General features: G+C 47.2%; 1 protein-coding gene across 4 annotated transcripts in view; it reads left to right on the forward strand.

Annotated features, from left to right (window-relative positions):
- The window catches only part of MEIOSIN (meiosis initiator), a 2162440-nt gene that overhangs the window by 1230350 nt on the left and 904649 nt on the right, over positions 1-27441 (forward strand). The window lies entirely within an intron of this gene.

Here is a 27441-nt window from a genome sequence, read left to right on the forward strand (position 1 = left end):
CATAGATCTTCGACGAGGTCACGTCATCGTCGGCGGAGGAAAAGGTCACGGTCCAGGTACACGGACTCGTCCAGTGACAGGAGATATTCTCCCACTGTGTCAGACTTTCCTACTACGAGAATGTCGCAAGTGGATGACATTGTGACGTTCCAGTATGTGCGGCTGAAAGGGCAGCGAAGTTGGGGATCACACTGATGGTGCCCACCCCTTCCACATCTATGATCTTTGAAACGTTGCAGCGCAGGCACCTTTCTCACCCTTTGCTGCCTTTGGTGCCAGGACTGGAGGAACCGGCCATGGAGCTGTTTCTGACTCCGGCCTCGGTGAAGTCGGCCCCATCCCGGCTTCAAAAGAAGTACAGGGCCCCGGATTCGGATCCAGCGTTCTTATGAACAGATCCTGCCCTAATTCTGTCATTGTGACAGCGGCCAAGAAGCAGCATTCTACTGCCCCTTCGTCTATGGTCCCTCTCGACAAGGAAAGCTGGGGTGCTCTGCAAAGTTTGGGCGAGTAAATCACCAGGACGCTTTTTGCTGTTGGGGACATTTTCTGCTGGCCCTTGAGGCGTGGGGACGTGGGGACGATTGATGCCGGTCTCCCCCGCTGCCGCTGCCTTTTTTGACCCCAGTGCGCCGCCGCCGAGGGAGGGGGCTATATCCCCCAGGAGTCCTTGCGGCCGGACGCCTCATACGCCGATTTCGCGCCAGGTGGCGCACAAAAGACCGTTGGAGCTCCCGCGCGCGAGGGGCGCCGGGCTAAGCCCGAGCAAATGGCGGGCCATCAGGGGCAGGGCTGGGCCACCAATCTTGCATTTGAAAAACTGCCCTCCTGCCTACGAACCCAACTGATCCCGAAATGGTTAGTGACTCTTGACTTTTCAACTAATAAGGAGTGAACTCTGTTGCTGAAGTTTTGTTTTCATTGCTTGTTTTCATTACAAGTATGGGTACTCGTAAAGGGACCGGGGGCCAAGGGGTTGTGGGCACCCTTGACACCTTCCTTATTAGGGCAGAGTCAGTCCTGATCCACGAATAGAGCTTACACAAAGAAGACTCTCCCTGGATAAGCGCAGACTTTCCATGGAACCCATTATAGAGGGGCCTATCTCTAATGTAGCCAGCCCGGTTGTATGTAATTCGGCTAGCATGCCACACCCGGCCCTAGAACCCTTGGTAGTAATCTTAGAAGATTCACCCATGTTAGTCACCGAATTAACCACTACAGCAGCACCACCGCCACTAGCACTATCATTACCCCCCACCGAGACCCGGTTGACACGACAAGCACAATCCAAATTAAAGGGGGGGCACGGTCCCAGTGACCACAAGGATCAGAAAGGCGGGTGGTGTACCACTTACTGTACAACAAACTAGCAAAGTGGCAAAAACTAAAGGTACTGCTAGTGGCAAGGGACGCCCTGCAGAAGAAATAGCTGCTGGCAGCCCTGTTAGTCTGAGCATATCCAGAAGTCAAAATTCCATTGTGCATTCTCAAGCTGAGTTGAAAGATGGCATATTGGCGAAAGTTGAGGGGAAGCTATTAGTGTTGCTAAAACCGCTGTTAGACAAACTCACAGACATTGATACCCACTTGAATAACAAAGAACAAAAACTCCTGTCGCCAATTAGTCAAATACCAAATGGGGGCTCAATAACTCAGGGCGCTCAAGGAACACTCCCGGTTGTCGATTTAAATAGGCCCCCTGTACTTAATGATGTTGTCACTCATTCGGCGAAAACATCGGCTGCTACACTAAATGGTGCCAACACCCAACCAGCACCAACTAATCCAAAATGGGCTGGAGTAAAAGCTGGGGAAATTCACAAGGGTCTGGATGGGGGGGCTCGGTTGTTGTTCATGGTAAGGGACATCTCAATTTACCTCCTGAGTCTACACCTTATACAGTTGTGCTTTCAAATGTACCACCAATACCATCTAACTGTGAGGAAGATTTCTCCACCCTAAAAAATAGGACACTCCGCTTGTTAAACACTAAAACTGGTTTGGGTAGGCACTTGTTTCATGAGTTTAAAATGATTCGTAGGGTTTCCTGGATAGGGAAATTGATTAAATCTAGCGGGGTGATTGCATAGTTCTTAATTTTGGGTCTCCTGACCTAGTTAGAGCAATCTTAGAAAGAGCAGGGACAACACAAATGGGCAGGGAGGGGATTCACATTCTACCCCTGGGCTTTTTCTTTTGTAACCCCCCGATCCCACCTATGTATAGATGCAACAACCCAACTACTTACCAATCCCAGGAGAGGTATGAATACAATGTCCCGACTTATAATCGTTTTGATCAGGCCTTCTCAGAACTAGATGCAGAGGACTGACAATTGGATAGGTTAGTTAGTACTAATGGCCACGAGCGAAAACTACCAAGGGAGACATCAGCCCAACAATCAATTATTGCAGTGGAAGAGCAAGAAGCACAGGAACTTACACCTATATACCAAGCTACTATAGTTGATCATCATTCACAAGTAGAGGATGCTATGGGACCAATATCAGTCATTAATGTTGGCATACTTAAGACCTCACATAACCTAAAAAGATGCAAAAACGATTTCGACTTCAATATTTTGAGCTGGAACGTTGCAGGCCTTGAGCCGTGATTAGCTAATACAGATTGGATGCACATAATATCCGGCCAAGACATTATAATGTTTCAGGAGACATGGGCCACCCATGATCTGTACCTAGAGGGGTACCACTGTTTTAGTCTGACTGCACCCAAACCAGATTTTGGTCGAGCATCTGGAGGACTATTTATCGGGATCAGGATAGCCTCTGGAGGAAGTATTAGGGTGATACCAACCAATACCCCCAACATACAAATATTGGAATATAAAAGAAGGGTCCCCTTCTACCTAATCAATTTTTACAACAATGATTTTTAATCTGTTCCTAACAGGAACTTCATTGAGCTTTTTAAAATGATATCAAATTTAGATAAATACCAAGGCGCAAATGATTGTATAGGGATCCTCTTAGGGGGGGACTTTAATGCTAAAGTTCCGACGGATTATCAGGATATGGACAAACCCCACGCGGATCTAGCAGTGCGAAGGGGATTGGAACTAGATATTTTAACTAGGTAACAGATCCATAGCAATGTAATGGATTTGGTTCAAATCCCTGGAAATCAGCGGGTACCGACTTTTAGAGGCAGGGATTGTTTTTCAATTATTGATTATATTTTTGTCTCTTCTTGCCTCGCAGACTGCCTAATAACGGCTGAGGTCCATGTAATGGGCTTTGGGGATCATAACCCTCTGCCAGTGGTACTAAGATTAGCATCTCGCCCCGTGTATACCACCTTTCATGGGGCTAGGGATGTCACCCCTTCAACAGATAACCTAAGGTTAAAGTGGAGGGGAGTAGATAGCAGTAGCATAGTAAAGACTGTGATAGAAGGACACCCGCACTTAATTACCTCATGTTTATCAACTAGAAGTAACCATATAAGAACAATTGAGGATTTTACTAAACTCTGCTCCCTAATTAGATCCCTCTTGTTAGTGCCACTGCCTAAGGTTGATAAAGAACCGAGATGGTTCGACCACAAATGCTCAGAGGCGAATAAGAACCTACGAAAGGCTCTAACTTCCAATCCTAGGAGTCTAAAGGACGTAAGGACAGCAAGGAAGAAGTATAAAATAGCAATAAGAGAGAGGAAGGATATTCTCCATGGGGAGCATTGGGAGGTACTAGCTGCTTCAGCTGGGGGAAAGAATGGAAATCTATTTTGGTCCACTGTTAGGGACCTACGTAACATTGGCCAACTTCTAACATCAGTCAGCTGTACCATCTCTAGCGACTCATGGGAGACTCACTTCTCTAGAATATATGCTACACCGACACAAGACACAGATCACTATGTGCAGGGACATCTTTGTTGTCTACAGATCACACTGTTGGAGGTAGAAGAGGCGATTGCACAGAGCCTTGGCAATAAGGCACCGGGCACTGATGGGTTACCTATAGATATAATAAAGTGGAAACCGGAATTTTGGGCCCCAATCCTCTTGAATGTTTTTAATAGTATACCCCAAGCTCCGATGCCAGATACCTGGGCAACGAGCATCATTGTCCCTAAATATAAAAAGGGGGACAGATCAGATCCAACCAATTATAGACCAATCTCGCTGCTCGACAATACGATGAAGATCTTGGGCCGAGTTATATATAACAGGGTTTTGAAATGGACAGAGGAAAGTGGAATGTTAGACCGATGTCAATTGGGCTTTAGAAGTAAGGTCGGCACGATAGAACAGTGCTTCAACCTTAATTTGGTTATTAGCAAATACAATATCGCCCGATCCTCCCCTGTTTATTTAGGGTTTATGGACCTATCATCTGCTTTTGATTTAGTCAACAGGTCCAAACTTTGGTCGATTTTGCTGGCATATGGTTTAGATGAATCCCTGGTACATTTCCTGGCATTTTTACATACGGATCCCAAAGCACAAGTCAGGATTGGCATGGGTGGGGAGGTCTCTGGTGCCATTAGGGTGGGAAGAGGAGTTAGACAGGGGTGCGTTTTAGCACCCCTGCTTTTCATTATTTACATTAATGGGCTAAGCAATTCCCTGAAACAATCGACTCCAGACGTCCTGAAAATGAATGGGAAATTATTACTGTTACTGCTCTACGCAGATGATGCGGTCCTTATGGATCGCTCCCCAAATTCTCTGCGTATTTTGGTCAAAAGCTTTGTACAGTACATGGATGGTCTGGACCTACGCGTGAACTTCAAAAAATCGTTTATTAAGTCATGTGGGCCAGGGAAACGCCAGCTAAATTCTATACTAGTGGGGGCTGACAGATTAATTTCCACTCGTACCTTCCCCTTATTTAGGGATGGTCTTTTCTGCGAAAGGCTCATGGACTGGACATACGGCCCACTCCACGAGCAAGTTCTCAAAGGCCATCAACTCAATTCTCAGTCTCCCCCGTCCGAGGCAAACAGGTGCTACTGAAGTTATTTTAAAAAAAATGTAAATTACAATGTGTCCCAGTGGCTACATATGGGGCTGAGATATGGGGATTGGCGAAAAATCGGTGCATCCAACAGGAAGAAAATAAATCGCTTTTGTAGGAAGCTTCTGGGTGTACCGATTTCCACTTCTGAGTACATTTGCCACAGGGAATTAAACCTGCACTTCATTTGTGATTTCATCAGGGCAAGACCAGCGTTATTTTGGCTTTCTGTTTGGAGGAATAAATCAGCCACTTTGACGCAAGAAATCATAAGTGACTGTCTTAAGTATGAGAAAGGAATGGATATTCCTTGGCTCTCAGGAGTTTATAAGAGTCTATGTAGTGTGGACAAAGGCTACCTCTTCTCAGAACCAACTAGAGTTGACCCATCACATAAGAATGACTTAAAAAAAGCACTATATGCACTTTATAACTCAAACAGGATTAACAAAGAATCTAAGAAATCTACAGTCTCTAACTATATGGGTAAGGAGCTGCACAGGTATCCCTTACCACTATATCTCACTTTGCCAATGGCAAATTGGGAAAGAAGCCTCTGGCTTCGATTAAGGGTGGGAACTGTAAGATGCCTATTGAGTTTTCCCTTGGGATATTGGTCAAACTTAGAATATACACCATGCCCTTGTGATGGAGTGAGCGCTCAGAATGATCTGCACTTTTTTTTTTTCTGTAAATATTATTTAAAATATGTAAAATGGTTTTTAACTCCGTTTTTAAAAAAACACAGACCCCTTTCTTTGGGGGAATCTTATCAGATGCTGCTTTCCTTGGACACTAAAGAAATAGTTTTCCGCACCAGCACTTTCTTGAGACTTGCTGTTCGAGCCCGTAAAATGATGTACAATCCTTGATTTTCTGCTGTATATTGATTCTTATAACTGTCTGACTCCTATCTTGTAAAGTTTTTATACGGATTTTAGATTGTATTAATGTGATATGCTTTTATGAATTCTTGGAATTCGAATAAAATTTTTGAATTGAATTGACAAGGAAAGCTGTCAAATGGATTCAGCAGGGATAAAAGTCTGCAGTACAGCTGCCATCTCTATGAAAGCAGCGAGTTCATCAGCGCTTTTGGGTCGGTATGACTGCTCCTTGTGGGAGTCCCTGCAGCAATTCATTGAGCTCCTACCGAGGGACAGGAGAGAAGACTTCCAGGAGATCTTGAATGAGGGCATGATGGTCTCGAATCAGGTCATCAGCTCGGCGGCAGACGCCTCTCTCCTTGCTGCTCATGGGTACTGTCATGGCATAAACCTGAGACTCCACTCCTGGTTGCGCCTTAACCTCTCTAAAACCAGAGGCGCAACAGCAGATTGCCAACTTGCCCTTTTCGGGATCTACCCTCTTCGGGACTCATGCCAACAAAGAGATGGCCCGCATGAAGGCGGAAGTGGAAACTCTTAAAGCTGTAGGTTTGGAGAAACCAAAGGAGCAGCGGAGGTCCTTCAGCCCCTTCCAGAGGCGTTACTCTTCCCAGATATTTCAGAGAGGGCAAGGTCGCCAAGCTGGCCAACAGCATCAGCAACAACAGCAATACCAGCGACAACCCTTCCAGAAGCGTCAGAGGGGCAGAGGCGGCCAGCAGGCCTCCTCGGCGAATAAGGGCCCAGCCGGGTCTAAGCCCTGAGCAGTTACTTCTCCCTCGTCCGTTACCTGCTCCGGGGGGGGGGGGAAGCATACAGAATTACTTGGCAGAGTGGAGAAAAGTTACTCAGGACAAGTGGGTGCTGAATATTGTTTGCAATGGATACAGTCTTCGTTTTGTCAGCCCTCCTCCAGCTATTCCACCGTTTCGTTCGCAATACCAGCTGCGCGAACTTCAGGCGGAGGCCGATACCCTGTTAAGAAAAAGGGCGATAGAAAACGGCCCTCTGTCTCAAAGGGGAAAGGGTCTATACTCAAGGTTCTTTCTGGTACGCAAAAAAGGACAAAAACTAGTTCAGGCCCATTCTGGATTTGCGACAAGCAAACAAATGGATTCGCAGGGAGAAATTTCGCATGCTGTCCTTGCACCAGATTTATCCTCAGCTGCAACGAGGAGACTGGCTTTGCGCAATAGATCTGCGGGATGCGTACTTCCATGTGCCCATTGCACGGAAACACCGGAAGTTCCTGCGCTTCCTGGTAGGCACCAATCACTATCAGTACACCGTACTACCGTTTGGTCTGAAGTCGGCTCCCAGGACTTTTTCAAAATGCATGGCAGTGGTGGCAGCGCACCTGAGAAAGAACAAGGTGTTTGTCTACCCGTACCTGGACGACTGGTTGATCAAAGCCTTTACCTTCCAAGAAGCGCGATTGCATTTCCACAGGACGGCCGTTCTGTTGAATCAGCTGGGTTTGCACATCAACATGTTCAAGTCCCTTCCGTCTATTGTTCAGTGCCTGCAGTACTTGGGGGCCTCCATCAATACTCTCAGAGCAAGCGTGTCTTCTTTGGAGGAGCAACGCTTTTCGATCCTTCGGAAGGCTCAGGCTCTCATGTCCGTTCCATCAATGACAGTGAGGATGGTGTCCTCTCTTCTGGGGTCGATGGCCTCTTGCATCTTCCTCACACCACATGCACGCCTCCACATGAGACCGCTGCAGGAATGTCTGGAGGATCAATGGGACCAGAGCTGTTCATTTGGCGCTAAAAGCCTTTCATCCGTCCTTCCAGACCAAGATTCTTTGCCTGCTATCATTAGGAGACGCTACAAGTGAAGAGCCAACATTAAACCAGCATTTGCTAGCTGTTCGAGTATTTTACTCGTTTTTACTCGTATTTTTAAAATTTTATTTTTTCACTTTGTGTTGCAGACAGCATACCCCTAACCCACCTGCACGCATGCATGCCAACATTTTAGGGCTTTAGTGGCCGTTTCTTGGCTTTAACTGGGTTTGGGAAAATCATTCCACGGCGGCCATCTTTGGTGTGGCCCAGAGCGGTGTGAGCGCTCTAGTGGAACGCATAAAAGGAGCCTTGTGACAATACTCGCGAGATTCTTTGCCTGCTATCATTAGGAGACGCTACAAGTGAAGAGCCAACATTAAACCAGCATTTGCTAGCTGTTCGAGTATTTTACTCGTTTTTACTCGTATTTTTAAAATTGTATTTTTTCACTTTGTGTTGCAGACAGCATACCCCTAACCCACCTGCACGCATGTATGCCAACATTTTAGGGCTTTAGTGGCCGTTTCTTGGCTTTAACTGGGTTTGGGAAAATCATTCCACGGCGGCCATCTTTGGTGTGGCCCAGAGCGGTGTGAGCGCTCTAGTGGAACCCATAAAAGGAGCCTTGTGACAATACTCGCGAGATTCTTTGCCTGCTATCATTAGGAGACGCTACAAGTGAAGAGCCAACATTAAACCAGTATTTGCTAGCTGTTCGAGTATTTTACTCGTTTTTACTCGTATTTTTAAAATTGTATTTTTTCACTTTGTGTTGCAGACAGCATACCCCTAACCCACCTGCACGCATGTATGCCAACATTTTAGGGCTTTAGTGGCCGTTTCTTGGCTTTAACTGGGTTTGGGAAAATCATTCCACGGCGGCCATCTTTGGTGTGGCCCAGAGCGGTGTGAGCGCTCTAGTGGAACCCATAAAAGGAGCCTTGTGACAATACTCGCGAGATTCTTTGCCTGCTATCATTAGGAGACGCTACAAGTGAAGAGCCAACATTAAACCAGCATTTGCTAGCTTTTCGAGTATTTTACTCGTTTTTACTCGTATTTTTAAAATTGTATTTTTTCACTTTGTGTTGCAGACAGCATACCCCTAACCCACCTGCACGCATGTATGCCAACATTTTAGGGCTTTAGTGGCCGTTTCTTGGCTTTAACTGGGTTTGGGAAAATCATTCCACGGTGGCCATCTTTGGTGTGGCCCAGAGCGGTGTGAGCGCTCTAGTGGAACCCATAAAAGGATACGGTCATCCTATCGCGCTAGCGGTCGCGTTTGCGGAAGCGCCGTCCCTAGCGCCGGAGTCTCGCCTGAGTCAGCCTGTCTGCGCCCGTCCGCGCTTTACGAGCTTCGGGCTCTGGCCAGTCCCCTAATTATATTCCTGAGTCACCTTGTGTTTCTTGTTTATTTTCCACACTATGTTTCTCTCTTATTCTGCAGAGGAACTATACTCATGGTGTCATACTTCCAGATTGAACTGCTCGGTGTGTACACTGCCCTTCCCTAAATTTAAATGTCACCACTGCGGATTTGCTCTGGGAATGCCGGCGAGCTGCAGATCGCTGAGGCGCCATTGCAGACGCAATAGGCCTGCTGTATCTAAAACTGTCTCTTTACACTCCCCTTTACAGTTCTGGAGTATAAATTGCAGATCTCTCCCACAACACAAGTACAACATTTACGACTTCATTATTGATGAACAACCGGATGCAGTGTTTCTCACAGAAACCTGGTTACATGACAGTTCTGGCCCCGATATTGCCGCTGCAATTCCCCCTAATTACGTTATCGTAAGAAAGGACAGGGTCTCAGGCAAGGGGGGGAAAGCTATGATTTTTAAATCTAAGTACACCTGTAAATTTGAAGATATCTCTCTTAAAGGATGTGAGGCAGCCTTGTTTAAGTTAATTATTAGCCCTCAGTTTACATTGACAGGTTTACTAATCTATCGCCCTCCTGGGAATGCTAATCCCTGGGTTTCTTCCTTACCGGATTTCCTGGCCCCCCTACTACTTAGAGCAGCCAATTTTACGATTATTGGGGATTTAAATATCCATCTTGAAGATCTTGACTGTACATCTAGTAAACAGCTCATTTCTATTCTTGAAGTTTTCAATATTCAGCTACTGAATTCTGCCCCTACACACCATGCTGGTCATTTATTAGATCCTATCATGTCAAATCTACAGCTGGACTGCTCCCAGAAAGCACGCCCAATAGAATGGTCCGATCATTATGCTGTTCCTTTCTCACTAGATATTACTCGGACAGCATCAAGGATCGCAAAGGGAAAAGATAAACAGACACACAGTTGGGGGAAAATTAACATGCTAGAACTTAATAAACAATTACTGAGGACACTCCCAAACACTGCACTAAATTTTGCAGTTGGTCAGTGGTTAAATAATGCTGTTAATTCTACGCTTCCTCTGACGTCTAAGAAATCTATGCCTCATCACCCCCCTGCACCATGGTTTTCTGATAAGCTTAAGTGCCTTCGCACTCAATGTAAGACTCTAGAAAGAAAGTGGAGGCTCAACTATTCTCCTACTCGTAAAGCAGCTTATAGAGAAGCTCTGAAGGGCTATCACAAAAGCTGTAAAACAGCTAGAGCGGACTTTACTAAAAAAGTAGTTTCAGACGCACAAAATTGCCCCAAGATGCTTTTCTCAGTTGTAAAAAAACTAACTGGTGCAGACTCTACTCCTATGCCTCCCGCGCTTGACGCGGTCCAATGTCAATCTTTAGCTGATTTTTTTATCAAGAAAATTGACATGATTTATGACCTTTTTACCTCGCCACCGGTGGTGACATCCTCTGCATCTGGCCCTAATCAGTTATCTGCTAGTGTCGATGCTGTCACCAAACTCTCTGTATGGCAACCACTAGACAATGCTTCCTTTTCATCTTGTCTAAACAGTGTGCGCTCTGGTTCCCCGTGCGATGCACTTCCGGTTAAAGTATTGAAACAACTAGATTCCTCTACCCATCAGATCTTTGTCAAATTGCTAAATGCCTCACTTGCTGAGGCACATATCCCCCAGCCATGGAAACACGCTATGGTGGTGCCCTTGTTAAAAAAGACTGGTGCTGATATTTTAAACCCCGCAAATTTTCGTCCTATATCTCTGCTGCCCACTTTTTCTAAAGTGTTAGAGAGACACATTAACACCCAGCTTACTGAACTGGTGGAAAGTTCTGGTTTTCTACACCCATCCCAGTCGGGTTTTCGGACTCGCTACTCGACCGAGACAGCCCTCCTTGGGGTGACAGAGAGTCTTCGACACGGTGTCGATCAGGGTGAAACTATGGCGCTCATCCTGTTGGATTTGAGCGCAGCTTTCGACACCGTGTCACATTCCATCCTTCTTGACTCTCTGCGGTCTCTTGGTGTGACTGGTATGGCCTTAGCCTGGGTAGCCTCCTTTCTTGGGGAGCGAACCTTTCAAGTATTCTCCGCTAAGGCGGCATCAGCGGTCTGTCCATCAGTGCGGGGTGTCCCCCAGGGGTCAATACTCAGCCCCCTATTGTTCAATCTTTATGTAAAACCTTTGGCTAACATCGTTGAGCAGGCGGGGCTGACTCTGTTTTCTTACGCAGATGACACCCAGATTGTCTTCTCCCTATCAGGGAGAGACGAGAATAATCCCTCTGCACTAAAATCTGGCCTCATTCTTGTGGCTGACTGGATGCAGAGAAACTGTCTCAAACTGAATGGGGAGAAGACAGAGGTGGTCATTCTGGGGAAAAACAAGAACCTCTGGGGCCCTCAACACTGGCCAAAGGAGATGGGCTCACTTCCTGTGCCCACACATGCTGTACGTAATTTAGGCGTCCAAATTGACGACAAGCTAACAATGAAGCAGCAGGCTACTAAGGTCGGGGCAACCTGTTTTTCTACCCTCAGGTGGCTACAAAAGATCTTATGGATGCTTCCCATTCCTTCCCGTAGAACGGTTGTCCAGGCATTGATAACATCCCGCCTGGACTATGGGAACATACTATATTTGGGGGCTGATGTAGCCACTGTTAAAATATTACAGGTGATACAAAATGCTGCTGCGCGACCTTTGAAGAATGTTCCTAGAAGAACTTCGGCAGTACCTGCCTTGCATGATCTCCATTGGCTTAAGGTCTCTAGTCGCATAAAGTTCAAGACACTGTGCTACATGTTCAGAATTAAGGAAGGCACTGCACCCACATACCTACAAAAGCTGGTGCAACCTTACAGGCCCAAACGTACTTTGCGATCCTCGGAAACTGGAAATTTCATTGTACCAAGATTCAAGCTGGTAAGGATGGGGGGACGCTCCTTTTCCTATCTTGGTCCTAAATATTGGAATGCCCTTCCTACAGCCCTTAAATTAGAGACCAGTCTTCTTCGTTTTCGCAGAACACTGAAAACGCTGTTGTTCACATAAGTAGTTGGTTCCTGTATGATGGCTTATCTGACATCTTCTTCTTCAGTCTATCCCTAGCCCCGGGAAACCCACTGTGGGTAGCTGTGCGCGGTAAAAAGTTCAAATAAATAAATAAATAAATAAAACTCCTTGCTTGTGCAGACGGACAATACGACCACAATGTATTACCTCAACAAGCAGGGGGGCTCGAGATCGCGCACACTGTCCCAGGAAGCGCAGGCAATCTGGCACTGGCTGCTAGCCAGAGGACTGACGATAACGGCTACCCATCTACCAGGTATGCAGAATGCGCAGGCGGATGCACTCAGCAGGCTGGTCCAGGAAAACCACGAGTGGGTCCTAAACAACGAGGTGCTAGGAAACATCTTCGAAAGATGGGGTACTCCAGAAATAGATCTGTTCGCCACCGCCCAAAACAGAAAATGCAGAGACTTCGCCTCCAGGTTTTAACAACCGGGGACACTGGGGAATGCGCTATGGATCAGCTGGTCGAAACGCTTTCTGTACGCTTTTCCACCCATTCCCCTGATTCCGGCAGTACTCATCAAGCTGTCTCAATCCAGAGCACGAATGATCCTCATTGCTCCGGAGTGGCCTCGACAGTGGTGGTTCACGGACCTGCTCCACCGGTCTCTTCAACCCCATCTGCGGCTTCCATGTCGGCCAGACCTTCTCACGAAGTTCGGGGGCAGATGGTGCACCCCAACCTCTCATCGTTGAGTTTGGCGGCATGGCTCCTGAGATAGTACAATATGGTGGAGACTTGAACTTGCCTGACAACTGCATGGAAATACTCAAGGAGGCTAAGAGACCTTCCTCAAGGACTTCCTATGACTATAAGTGAAAAAGGTTCTGCATCTGGTGCACTTCCAAGAACGCTGATCCTAACTCCTCCAAGGAAGATGTCATCCTTCCATACCTCTTGCATTTAGCTCAATCTGGCCTTAATTTCCATTCTATTAAGGTTCACCTCGCAGCATTAACTGCGTATAGGAAATGCCCTTCACAAACATCCTTCTTCCAGATTCCTGTGAGTAAAGATTTATTGGAGGGATTGAAGGAAGTATTTCCCCCTGTTCGGCATCCGTCGCCTTCATGGGAGCTGAATGTGGTGCTGTCCAGGTTGATGAAGGAGCCTTTTGAGCCTATTCATAAGGCTTCTCTACAGCATTTATCCTGGAAGGCGGCTTTCCTTGTAGCTATAACATCGGCCCGCAGGGTGAGTGAGATTCAGGCTCTGTGTTGTCAAGAGCCCTATACAGTGTTTCATGCTTCCAAAGTTGTCATGAGGACTCACCCTAAGTTACTTCCGAAAGTAATTTCTGATTTCCATGTTAATCAGACGATAACTTTACCTACGTTTTCCAGCATCCTTCCTCTTCGGCGGAGAGGTCTCTTCATTCCCTGGATGTAAGAAGGGTGTTGAAATTCTACTTAGATAAGACCAAGGACATTCGTAGGTCAAACCAATTGTTTGTCAATTATGGTTCGGTCAGGACTGGTCTTGCCACCTCTAAACAGTCCATCTCTAGGTGGATTGTGTCCTGTATCCAGCTATGTTACCAAAAGGCTAACAAGACCTTAGGGGGTAAGCCTAAGGCTCATTCCACCAGGGGCAAAGCGGCTACAACAGCTTTGCTACGTAATGTTCCCATTGCAGATATCTGTAGGGCTGCCACTTGGAAGTCGGTGCATACCTTTGCCAAACACTACTGTCTGGACTCTGATACCAGGTCAGACGCTCAGGTTGGGCAGGCTTCGTTGAGAAATCTGTTTGCACAGTAGTCGTGTTGTCTGTTTCCTTCACCGCTGGGTTGGTTTGTTGGTATGGGCTTGCCATTCTATTTACAAGATCATGACTATACACAGAGATCCCCTACTACAGAAGGAGTAGTTTCTTACCTGTGACTCCAGTTCTGTAGTAGGGGTATCTCTGTTATAGTCATAAGCGCCCGCCCTCCTCCCCGGTTGATGAAACGATAATATACTAAATGCTACAGGCCTGGCTTTATACACCTTCAAAAAGAACTGAAAGTAAAAGGCCTTTGGCTGTGCATCCTGGGATACCGAGGGTCTCTGGAGAGTTCCTTAAAGGCACGGTATCCTTTTTCCAGACACAAAATGGCAGACTATGGGGCTTGTCTGTCCAACCCTTCCTCTATCATGACAAAAGATTTTTGTGAAGGGGAGCTTTTCTAGGTGTGGAACTTTACAAAGTGTGTAAAATTTTATATTATTTGGCTATCTTTTTCACTTCAAGATGAAGTGCTGGCCAATGTAGCCTTGTAGTTTTAGGCTGCATTATTTGTCTTTGATTTTCTCTTAAGTGTCTATGCAGGACTGCTGAAGAAGACAACTTAAGAGACTATTTCTATTGCTCCGGGGTCCATGCACATGGGCAGGGCTACTCACAAGATTATGACTATAACAGAGATACCCCTACTACAGAACTGGAGTTACAGGTCAGAAACTACTTCATATACATAGTAGGTTAAGGACTTTCCATGGATTATATTATATTTTAGCCCATTTTAGCAAAACTGTATTTCTGTGAATTATTTTTAATGACTGTCATTTATATGCCTTTATGGTTTGTTTATCAAATCGAATAAAGATGATTATATATATAGTGGTTGACCCATTTATCTAGTTTATCTCAAACCTGAGTTAGCACATTAATTTATTAATCTGCTCTCTAGTTTTTCCTCATAAAACAGCCAGAGCCTTTCATAGTGAATTTAGCTTTTGTTGGCTTGTCATTGTAGAGACTTACCCTACTTAATAATACTTAAAAGGAAGAGTTTTCCCCTGTCAAAAGGGCTATTTTGACACTTTGGGCTATGGATTTAAACTGCAGCAGTCAGGCTACATTGATAGCAGTTATGAAAACTTTATAAATTAAGAGAAGTTTTTCATTCTTTCCGTTCCACAATACACTTACAATTCATTCAGTATTTCTGAATCAGCTGCAAATTAGTTCTCCATACCAATTCCATTATTATTATTAATATTCCTGCTCATCTATAATAGGTCAGTTCCCATATCTTTATCTCTTCAAAAACGGTCTTCCATTCTTTGAGAAGGGGGGGGGGGGTGGAGGTCAGGATGATTCTATTTTGAAAGTCAGCTTCCTAGCTACTGATTAAACAAGGTATTGTATAGTATTGTTCCAGTATCACCTTTGCGCACAATACTCGGGTACCTTTTTTTGGACAGCTTTTTGTAAAGTTCCAGATTTGTACTAAATGATAGGGTTAATGGCTATCTGTCAGAATCGTTGATTCACCTGCATTAGATTTTTCATATATTCATATGCTTGAATTATTCTCTGCAGTCAGACTGGGAATCCCCCGATAATCTTATATATCAGTAAACAGTTTTAGAATGGCAATAGGCCTAAACATTTCTGACACATCCACCTTATTTAAAGCAAAAACATTTCAGCCAATGAGGTTGAAGTGCCAGCTCTCCTACGCCTCCTAGAAGCCATAATAGCTCAGATTTTTAACACAGGTCATATATGAGGGGTCCCCAAGAAGAGCTTTTCTCTAATCACTCCATGACCTTATCCTGTCACTTCTTCTGGTCAACACTGGGACTGATCCCAGTCTTACCTTAAGCTTTCAGACTACTGTGAGATGCTTTTAGGGTAATTCCTTTTTCTGGGCCCAGGTGCCCCTTTTGTCTGTCACCACCTGTCATCATGTCAGAAAGAGAGAAATAATTCTCTATCCAAAACGTGTTCTTCCTGCAGACAGAAAATGATTTACACTGATGAACCACATGTACAATGAGTGTATTGCCTTTATCCTACTCACAAGGATTTGCACTGTGATATATGTATGACTTTTTAAGAGCCTGAAGGGCAAGGAGAGAAGCTTAGTACTATATCTGTTGAAGACTAAAAAGATCTACCCTCCTGTTAAGGAGGATGCCCCCTCATCTGGGGCAGAATCTGTGAAAAGTGTCCAAACAAGCACTTCCATGAAGGCAATGGCAAAAAAGTTGACATGAATAGCTTCCAGAACTGGACTTGTTTCAGCAAGTGCCTGCAGCCACAGTCCCACAGAAAAAGCTGGAGTATCCTCAGCAAAACACTTCAGAATAGAACACCTATCAGTGCACAAATCTCATTCCTATGAGGAGCAACCGTCATTCAAAAAGAAAAAGTCTTCATTATCGCCGTAAACCTGATAGTCGATGGGGACACTGAAATAAACCTAGTCAACGACAACGACACAGTCGACGACCGCTTCAGCGAGTCACTCTTTCCTCTGTAGACCTGAGTACCATTGATGTTAACAGTCTTGACAAATTTCGACTTCCACACCATCAATGGAGACGCCATCAGCTAAGACCCTGTTGACGATCAAAGACCAAACAAGATCCTCTGCATGCCGTTTGATGGCCTCACCCTTTTTGGGAAGCATTGTGATGAGGAATTCCAAAGCATTTAGACTTTTGTGAATACATAAAAAACACTGGTATTACTGCAATACCAATTTCCCAGCTCATCCACGTTTTGTGGCTCAATCAGATCCCAAGCCTACTGGGGAGGTTCCAATCAATATGAAGGTCAGGGACACCCATACTATCCCCCTATCCCCAGCAGTAACCTGGTTATGACCATGGATATACCCCTACAGAAATCAAAGAGAAGGATATGGCAGATCGCATGGACATTAGAGAAGCTCCTCTCAATTGATCTCCAACGATAACCAGAAGAGGACTTGACTCTCTGTGCAAGTCCATAACATCTTACCAATGAGTATAATAGATTGTACATTGGGGACATACTTTGGAGTTTGTACAAAACAAAACCTCATGTGTGCATGAAGGACATCATCTCCATTTGAGGGAGTTCAACAGGAAATTCCTTCTCCAGTAAGCAGAAGATATGATCCCCAGATCGCAAATAAAGCAAGGATTTTACTTTAGGTTCTTTTTGATAAAGAAAAAAATGGAACAATGGAGACCAATTCTAGGCCTCAGAGAGCTGAAAAAGTTCCTAAAAAAGGAGACTTTTATTACGAAGGAACAGAGATGGAGAGCGAGAACTGTAAAAATATACGCTGTTTGAATCTATTGACTAATGTGATGATGCATATGATTTATGGAGTGGAGCAACTTGTGTATCAGTATATGGTCTGTCTGTTATGAAATAAAAATATTTTCAGAAAAAAAGGAGACTTTTCACATGGTGCCTCTCCAAGAGATCCTCCTGATGTTCAAGGGACGGAATTATCTAACTTGTGCAGACCTTCAAGATGCATACTTCTACATCCATAGCCCCTGGAAACACCGAACATACCTCTGCTTTTGATGGGAACACACTATCAATTCAAGGACTCTCATTTTTCCTCAAATTAAAACCTTGGATATTTACCAAGTACTTGATGCCGGTAGCTGCCTTCCTCAAGTAACAGGGTCCGTGTTTAATTTGTAAAATAATAAGTGATGATGCTCAATGTTCTCTCTGAGGTCCGCACCCAGTGCTAACAAATGTCATAATTGCAGAATGGCCACTCTGCATAATCAGGGTTTCACCTCATGCCTATTTCTTTCCCCAAAATACACTCTATGCAACTTTATTTCACTATTACAGTTTCCTTTTTATCCCTCCTATTTCTCTTAGTCAACATTTTTTTATTTCTCTTAATCCCCCTCTTCTCTGTTTATGTTTTTGTGTCTCATGCTCTGGTCAAAGTCTTTTAAGGAAGAGTAAGTGTGTGTCTCTAAAAATGAGTGCCGTTTGGCCCCACCTGCAACCACGGGCTCAAATTAAGCATTGCACAAGGTTAGGTCTCACTGTCAAATCCCTGAAAAATCTTCCTTGCTACCACAACTGAAAATTGAGTTCTTACGAGTAATTCAAGGCACACATTGGGAAAGGCTTACCCATCACCAGAAAGAGTGATTGCACTTCAAGTCATTGCAAAGATCTAATGTTCGAGGCATGTGGGCTGCTGAATTCATATCTATAGCATAGATCGCCGCCTAGTGTTGGGTCTGGATGATTGCACATTGTTGTCCTGGAAGAGTCTTCGAAGTATCACGAGATAGGTGGCTCCTCCCCTGGACTACAGTGCGCATGGGCATCGACTCCATCCCCAGATTGTTTTTTTCCGCCATTGGGTTCGGATGTGATTTCGACAACTCCTGTTCGGAATCGTTATAGGCTTTTCTTAAGGCCAAAAGGCCTTCTCTGAACCGTCGGTATTGTTTGCGTTCGGTCCCGACTGTACTCCAACTCGTCGAGTTGGATTTCCAGGGAGTCGAGTGACTCTTAGGTGATCGAGGCCCAGTCAACGCAGCAAGACCCTCGACGAGACGACATGGAGCGGAACCCGTTCAAGAAGTGTCCCGTGTGTGGTTCGAAGTACCCACACATTGACGTCCATCCTGTGTGCAACAAGTGCCTGTCGCTGGACCACAACGAGGCCGACTGTATGGCCTGTTCCAGATTTCGATAGAAGAAAACGATCAAGATGCGGCGCGTGGCGCGCCTCGAGGCCCAGCGATCGGCTCCAGCACCGGTGGACATATTCGACGACGCGGAAGCAGACGACCAAGAACTTCACCTGCAGATTTCACCTCCGGCGGTGGACGTCGAGTCCGACTACGAAGCGGACGTCGAAGGCCAAGACCTGGAGGAAGTCGTCGAGGAGGTAGGGGACGACGACGAAGCATATGGGGCCATGGAAGATAGCTCGGAGGATGAGCTATGCCCCGTTCGTACTCTTACCAAGGCTCAGGTCGCGGGATCGCCACACGGCCTTACCCAAGACCTTACACCAAAATCCACGGCCCCGCCTTCCGGCCCGGCTACGGACACCTCAGCGGAGCCGCCATTACCAAAATCGACACCGAAACTGAAACCATCGGTGTCGACGAAAACAAAGATGGCCGAGGCGCCATTGAAAACGAAACCGTCTGCTCCGACATCGACGCCGTCGTCGTCGGAGGCCTCAAAGCCGAAGAAGGCTGTCGACCAGGCGAAGGTGCCAAAGGTGGTCAAGGAGCCGAGCTCGAAGAAGGCCGTCGAGTCGGTGTCAAGCAAGGCGGGCGTGCCCAAGAAGGCTGTCGAGCCTACATCTGGCGAGTCTGTCGAGCCGAAAAGCAAAGGGCCCGTCGAGACGAAGTCACCCAAGGGCGCCGAGCCGAAGTCTGGGATCACGACGCCAAGAGTCAAGGCTGCCGTCCCTAAGCCGTCGGCGTCGACGTCTGCGGCCGTGGACAGAGATCGAGGCGCACGGGTCACGGATCCTCCTGCGCCTCAAACAGACAAACGACAGTCGTCGACGCTCGGGTCTTCCCCTGGGGGCGGCCCAAGGTCGTCGGCCGGGTCAACGAAACCGTCCGCTTCCTTTACGAAGCAGGTCTCTGACTCCCTCAAGCGGATTAGGGAGAAGGCTTTTGCATCGGAACCGAAAACGCCTTCCGCACCGAAGCCGTCTGACCCGCCGAAGAAGACTTCCATGCCGATCCTCTACACGTTACCGCCTAAGGTGGCACAGAAGGCCTTCGCACCACGGTCGGTGCCCAGAGACTCAGAAGGGTCGAAGCCAACTCGCCCAGGTGGGAGTTTGAGTCATCGACAACCTTCATTGGAAGAAGGGTCGGAGCATTTCATCGATGCCAACACCGGGAAGCTCACGCTTTACAAGAGGAAAAAGCGCAAAAAGCCAGCGCCAGACACACCAGTACTGGTTGAACAGATTCTTCCACAGCCTGGGAGGAGTGCAACACCTTCACCCACTTACTCTGATGGAGGTGAAGGGGAGCAGGATGAGGAGTACAACTTTCCTGCGCACACAGAGCCTGATGAGCAACAGGACTCATGGATGGACACAGGTGATCAGGACCAGCAAACAGTCCATGACCCTCAGATTTATAACGTTAAAACGTCTCCCACTGAAGATTCTGCGGCATTTAATGCCTTAATTGAAAGGGCAGCTACAAACCATAAAGTGGAGATGCATGCTGACCCTGTGGAGGTTGACTTCCTTTTTGACACTTTCTCCACTGCTGAAAAAACTGTCAAGACTCCTCCGATGCTCAAAGGGGTCCTTAAGCATTCAGCAGACATTTTCAAAGAACCCACGAGATCAAGGGTTGTCAACCCTAGGATAGAGAAAAAATACAGACCGGCACTTGGCGACCCCACCTACATTAGGGGCCAGTTGCCTCTGGACTCTTTGGTGGTCTCTAATGCCCGCAAGAGGGCAAACTCCCAAACCACGGGTGAAGCTCCTCCCCCAGACAAAGAGTCAAAAGTGCTGGAGGCATCGGGGAAGAGAGTGGCAGCTCAAGCGGCCAACATCTGGCGCATCTCAAACACGCAGGCACTGTTGGCCAGATACGATAGGGCACACTATGACACCCTAGAGCAGCTGTTGCAACACCTTCCAGACCAGTTTAAAGAGGGAGCTAAAATGCTTATCCAGGAGGGAAAGCTCATCTCCAACGCTGCTATAAAGTGTGCGCTGGACGTTGCGGACACGGCAGCAAGAGCAATCAATACTAGTGTGATGTTGAGGCGTCAGGCATGGCTCCGCATCTCAGGGTTCAAGCCAGAAATACAGACTACTATCCTCAACCAGCCGGTTAACCCAGACAGGTTATTTGCTCCAGAGGTGGACACCACCCTGGAAAAGATCAAGAAAGATACTGAGACTGCCAAATCCATGGGTGCTCTCCAGTCACAGCAATTTAGAGGGAACACTTTTCGTCGCTCAGGCAGTCGAGGTGTTAACAGAGGACACATGTCGCAGCAGACGCCATTCAATAAAAGTGGTGCACAATCCTCGTACACCAAGCAGGGCAGAGGTGGATATAGAGGAAACAGTGCCAAGGGTAGAGGCAGAGGCAACAACAGTTCCCGTTCCTCTGCCACAAACAAACAGTGACTCCCTGTCACTGCCCCCCGACCATCCAACACCTGTCGGGGGGAGACTCCAACAGTTCCTGCCGGTCTGGAAGTCCATCACCACAGACAGGTGGGTCAGGAAACTTATCCAGTTCGGCTATTGTTTGGAGCTGACATCCACTCCACCAAACATACCCCCAAGACAACGTCCTATGTCAGCAGAGCACTTGCACTTATTGCAGCAAGAGGTTCTTGTGATGCTGCAAAAAGGGGCAATCGAGCTCGTGCCAGTGGAGGAAGAAGGCACAGGGGTTTATTCCCTGTACTTCTTAATCCCAAAGAAGGATGGCTCACTCAGACGATTCTGGACCTACGCCCCCTGAACCAGTACATTCTTTCAGAACACTTCCACATGTTAACACTGCAGCAGGTTCTTCCATTGTTAAACCAGGGAGACTTCCTCGCAACCTTGGACCTCAAGGATGCTTATTTTCACATACCACTCCATCCATCCCACAGGAAATACCTCAGGTTCACCATCCAAAACCGGCATTTCCAGTTCAAGGTCCTCCCTTTCGGGGTGACCACTGCCCCCAGAGTGTTCACAAAATGTCTGGCGACAGTAGCGGCGCACCTCAGGAGCCAGAGCATACATGTCTACCCTTATCTGGACGACTGGCTGGCTCAAGCCAAGTCGGCCCAGCAGTGCGCCGCAGACATGTCCCACACCATTCACCTCCTTCACAGTCTGGGGTTTTCACTAAACTATCCAAAGTCGCACCTTCAGCCAGCCCATGTGCGGCAATATTTGGGCGCGACAATAAATACTCTGGCAGCCACGGCTCAGCCAAACCCGGCGAGGATCGACAACATCCAGTCGTTAATCCAGAGGTTCAGACCGCAACACTCACTACCAGCGAGAGTGTTCATGCAGTTGATAGGCACGATGGCCTCCTGCATCTTCATAGTCCCGCACGCACAGTTGCATATGCGTCCGCTCCAAGAATGCTTGGCGCATCAGTGGACTCAGGCTCAAGGACAGTTGAAAGACCTAGTGTTGGTGACCGGTCGAGCATACAACTCTCTGCATTGGTGGAATCCACACAACCTTTGCAAGGGCCGACCGTTCCAAGAGCCTGTGCCATAGATTATCCTGACGACGGACGCATCCCTCCAGGGATGGGGAGCTCATGTGCTCCACTACACGGTGCAAGGACTATGGACGACGCAGCAAAAGAAGATGCACATCAACTACCTAGAACTGATGGCGATCTTCATGGCAATCAAGTCCTTCACGGTACATCTGTGCAACAAAGTCGTGTTGATCCGGACGGACAACATGACAGCCATGTAATACATCCAGAAGCAGGGAGGTACGCACTCTCCACAGTTGTCTCATCTGGCTCAGAGCATGTGGAAGTGGGCCATTCAGAGGAACATCTTCCTCATGGCGGAACTCCTCCCGGGCAAGGACAATCAGATGGCGGATCTGCTCAGCAGGTTCAGCCACCAGATGCACGAGTGGGAGTTACATCCATCGGTACTCCGCCCGTACTTCCAGCAGTGGGGTCATCCAGAGATAGACCTGTTTGCCACAAGGGAAAACGCAAAATGCCAAAGCTTTGCCGCCAGGTTCCCTCATCCACAGTCGCAGGGCAATGCGATATGGATGAACTGGTCAGGCAGATTGCGTACGCTTTTCCCCAGCACCTCTCATTCCGCTGGTGGCAAGAAAGCTAAAGCAACACTCGATGACGCTCATCCTGGTTGCTCCAACGTGGGCACGCCAACCATGGTACACCACGTTTCTAGAACTCTCCGTGGTACCGCATCAAAGGCTGCACCTCACACCAAGGCTCTTGACGCAGAACCATGGCGACATTCAGCATCCAGATCCGCAACAGCTCAATCTGGCGATCTGGCTCCTGAGGTCTTAGAGTTTGGCTACCTTAATTTGCCTCCTGAATGCATGGACATCATCCGGGAGGCAAGAAAGCCCACTACCAGAGCTTGCTATGCGGCAAAATGGAAGCGGTTTGTCATTTACTGTACAGAACACAATATCAACCCGCTAGATGCATCCATTCCTAATATCACCTGCTATTTGTTACATCTTTACAAATGCAATCTAGCATATGCTTCCATTCGGATACACTTATCCGCCATAGCGGCTTATCTCCAGAACAGGCAGCATCTCTCTGTTTTCAGGGTGCCTGCCATTAAAGCATTCCTAGAAGGGCTGAAGCGGGTCATCCCTCCCAGGACCCCACCGGCTCCTGTGTGGAACCTCAATGTGGTCCTCACCAGATTGATGGGTCCCCCGTTTGAGCCTCTACATTCATGTGAGATTCAGTTCTTGACATGGAAAGTGGCTTTCCTCATTGCCATCACGTCTCTGAGACGTGTTAGTGAGCTACAGGCGCTCACAATACAAGAGCCATTTATACAGATTCATTCAAACAGGGTGGTGCTGCGCACCAACCCCAAGTTTCTTCCTAAGGTGGTGTCGCAGTTTCATGTCAATCAAACCATAGAACTGCCCGCGTTCTTTCCAAACCCTGAAACTGTGGCGGAAAGAATGCTCCACACGCTTGATGTCAAAAGGGCGTTAATGTACTACATTGACAGAACCAAACATTTTAGAAAGACACAACAACTCTTTGTTGCCTTCTCAGCCCAGCACAAAGGCAACCCCATTTCCAAAGCAGGAATTGCCAGGTGGGTCGTTAAATGTATTCAGATTTGCTATCAGAAAGCTAAGCGCACTTTAACGGTCCCCCCCAGAGCACACTCCACACGCAAGTTGGGGGCCTCCATGGCATTCCTAGGTAATATTCCTTTGGAAGACATTTGTAGAGCAGCCACATGGTCTACACCACATACCTTTACCAAACATTACTGTGTAGATGTGCATTCCAAACAGCAGGCAGCTGTAGGACAGGCTGTTCTTAAAACACTCTTTCAGACTTTTGCAGCTGGCACGGGCGGCCGCCGTTAATGGAAGGACTGCTATGTATTCTATGCTATAGATATGAATTCAGCAGCCCACATGCCTCGAACTGAATATGCTACTTACCAGTATGCATCTGTTCTTGGCATGTAGGGCTGCTGACATTCATATCGCCCGCCCTCCTCCCCTGCGCCCGTAGCGGCTGCAGACTTTTCTTGCATTCAATATTGAGCATGGCCATCGCTTACACTATTACACTCCATCTTTGCCACAATGGCTAAAAACAATCTGGGGATGGAGTCGATGCCCATGCGCACTGTAGTCCAGGGGAGGAGCCACCTATCTCGTGATACTTCGAAGACTCTTCCAGGACAACAATGTGCAATCATCCGGACCCAACACTAGGCGGCGATCTATGCTATAGATATGAATGTCAGCAGCCCTACATGCCAAGAACAGATGCATACTGGTAAGTAGCATATTCATTAGCAGGCAGTCAGTTGCGATTAGGCAGTACAAGCTTCTACTTAGCCTGATGTCCTCCTGCATAGGCCTAATTCCCTTTTGCAGTCTCCAAATGAGAACAGTCCTATAAGAGGTCAGTGTTTACTTGAACAGTCCAATAAGAGCTCGATGCTCATGATACAATGTTAATGTTAATGTTAATGGTGCTTGTAAAGCGCTAACAATCTTCCTAAATTAGGATATCACGGCGCTGTAATGGCAGTAGTGAATGTCAGTGATAGGCAGGTAATAGGATCCATGTTTTAATCAGGCTTGTGGAAGAGAAATGTTTTTAGTTGCTTCCTGAAGGACAGGTAGCAGTCTGTCAGTCTAAGATTCACGGGCAGCTCATTCCAACTGGTCGCTGCCAGGTGAGAAAAGGCCCTTCCACCCATCCTTGTTGTTTTCACACGGGTAGTTCTAGCTCTTGCTGTTGTTTGGGAACGCAGATTCCTGGATGGTGCATAGAATTTGACTTTGTTTTTTAAGATGCATGGGCCTGTATTGTGCAATGCTCTATGTGTTATGCACAATAGTTTAAAAGTAGCTCTTTGCCTCATTGGCAACCAGTGGAGCTCTCTTAGGCAACTCTTGGCTGAATCGAATTTTCTTTTGTTGCAGATTGCTTTTGCCGCAGCATTCTGCACAACCTGTAGTTTAGAAAAAAGATGATCAGCCATTCCCACAAACAGAGTTTCCATAGTCCAGCCTGCTCATCAGTAGGGACTGGACTAGGATCTTTTTACACTCAGTAGGAATCCATGGAAAGACAACACAGTCTAAGCCACGAGACGGGTGGAAACAAGCACTATTGTGAGGTTTCCCTGCAAACCTCAAGGCAGGTCTCCCATGCCAACCTATAATAGAGTAGTACTAACTACTGATGCGTCGTTGGACGACTGTGGAGCTCACTTACAAGAGCTGTTGACTAGAGGCCTCTGGTAAGATGTAGAAAATATGCTTCATATAAACGAATTGGAGCTCTGAGCCATAGGAGTGGCCTACAAGCATTATTCTCAAGATTAGCATATCAATCAGACGTCATCACGACATACACTACATTGCCAAACAAGAGTGAAGAATATCCTGACTTTTCTTGGAAGTGGCACAGCAACTATGGGATTGGACCATTTTTCATGTGTAACAGCTGCCAGGGTGATACAACAAGCAGCCAGACACGCTCAGTTGACAACTCGCAGATTGCTACGAGTGAGAACTCAACCAGGAACAAGTTGACAAAAGTAGAATCAGCCACCCCTGGATTTATTTGCCACCCAGAACAACACATAATGCCAGTGCTACGTCAGCAGATTTTGGCAACCAGAAACTGTGAAAAATGCCCTTTCGATCAAATGGTACAAGGTTTTAGCATGCACATTTACTCAGTTCCCCTGATTCCCACGGTTCAGAGAAAGCCACAGAAAGATCAGTGCACTGATCATCATTGATCCGGCATGGCCTTGCTAGTACTGGTACAGCGAACTTATGCAACTATCTACTCATACAGCACATAGCACATATCACTAAAACCGCACTCTATGACACCAAGTTGCTGAGCCTGACAGCCTGGTATCTGACCACCTAGAGTTCGGATTCTTGTATTTAGCAACAGAATGTAGGAACATCCTAGTGCAGGCACAAGCACCAGCAACCACAAAGATATACAACTCCAGTTGGAAACCTATTTGTGTATGGTGCAAGAGGAAAGGTTCTCTTCCAGGGTATACTCATCAATAGTCATAAGCACTGAATAGTCCCGCCCACGTGCGGGACCCCGGAGCAATAGCCAATAATATGCATATATCTACATATATATATAAATACATATAAATACACATAAAATACCCATATATATATATATAGATAATATGCATATACATATACATATGCAGCCTGAAATACATCATACTAGGCTCAAAAACTACCAATATTGCATGTAACATTTTCGAACAGCGGAACAGGAGCGGACGGCTGACATCGGTCTTGGGGGCACTTACCTGCTTGTTGCCTGGGGTGCTCACGCTGCAGCTGTCTCCCGCCGCAGGGGTCCAGTGAAGCCTGTGGACGCCGCGGGGAGACTACAGCTCCCAGAGTGCTCGGCAAGCACTCCCGCCCACTTCCGCCTGCCAGCGCGCCCGGAGGCGCTTCAAAGGGCGTAGGCTCCATCTAGGAGCGGGGAACATTTTCGAACAGCGGAAGAGGAGCGGACGGCTGACATCGGTCTTGGGGGCACTTACCTGCTTGTTGCCTCGCCGCCTCTGGGGTGCTCACGCTGCAGCTCTCTCCCGCCGCAGGGGTCCAGTGAAGCCTGTGGACGCCGCGGGGAGACTACAGCTCCCAGAGTGCTCGGCAAGCACTCCCGCCCACTTCCGCCTGCCAGCGCGCCCGGAGGCGCTTCAAAGGGCGTAGGCTTCGTCCGCGTCGCGGGACGCGCGCGGGCTAAGCCCGGGCAAAGGGCGGGCCCTCTACGGCAGGAAGAGACAGGGACAGGGCCAGGAACGCTGCCGGTTGTACGAGGAAAGCCCGATCAAGCAAGTAAGACTCTGGTGTAGCACTTATATTTAAGTTCTTAGCAATATTCTACTGGTCATAGTGGCAGGATGCCGAAAAAAGGTCCTGCTACCACTAATAATACTATGGACAATTATTTGGTCCAAACTGTGCAAAAAATAAATACACAGAGGAGGGAATCTTTGGGGCTAAGTCAATCCCCGGACTTACAATGTTTGATCCCTACTTTACTGCCTCTTACGGACGACATTATACCTCTGGAGACTGATCCCGAGGACAGCCCAACCCTTCCAACTAATCTGGACAGGAACAATTCATTGCAGAATGTAGTGCCTGCCCCCGAGGTACTCATTGCGGGACATGGGAATGATATAGACACTGACTCTGATCAGGAGGTACAGGCTTGTTTTTCGGAAGAAGATCAGTATACCTCAGACCATGCCCCTCGGCCAGAACGTGGTAATGCAAAAAATCAGCCAAAACAGGGAGGGTTGCGGTCTGGGGTAAGGAAGAA

The sequence above is a fragment of the Lissotriton helveticus genome, chromosome 9 (genome assembly GCF_964261635.1).
Source record: "Lissotriton helveticus chromosome 9, aLisHel1.1, whole genome shotgun sequence".
NCBI classification, from domain to species: Eukaryota; Metazoa; Chordata; class Amphibia; order Caudata; family Salamandridae; genus Lissotriton; species Lissotriton helveticus.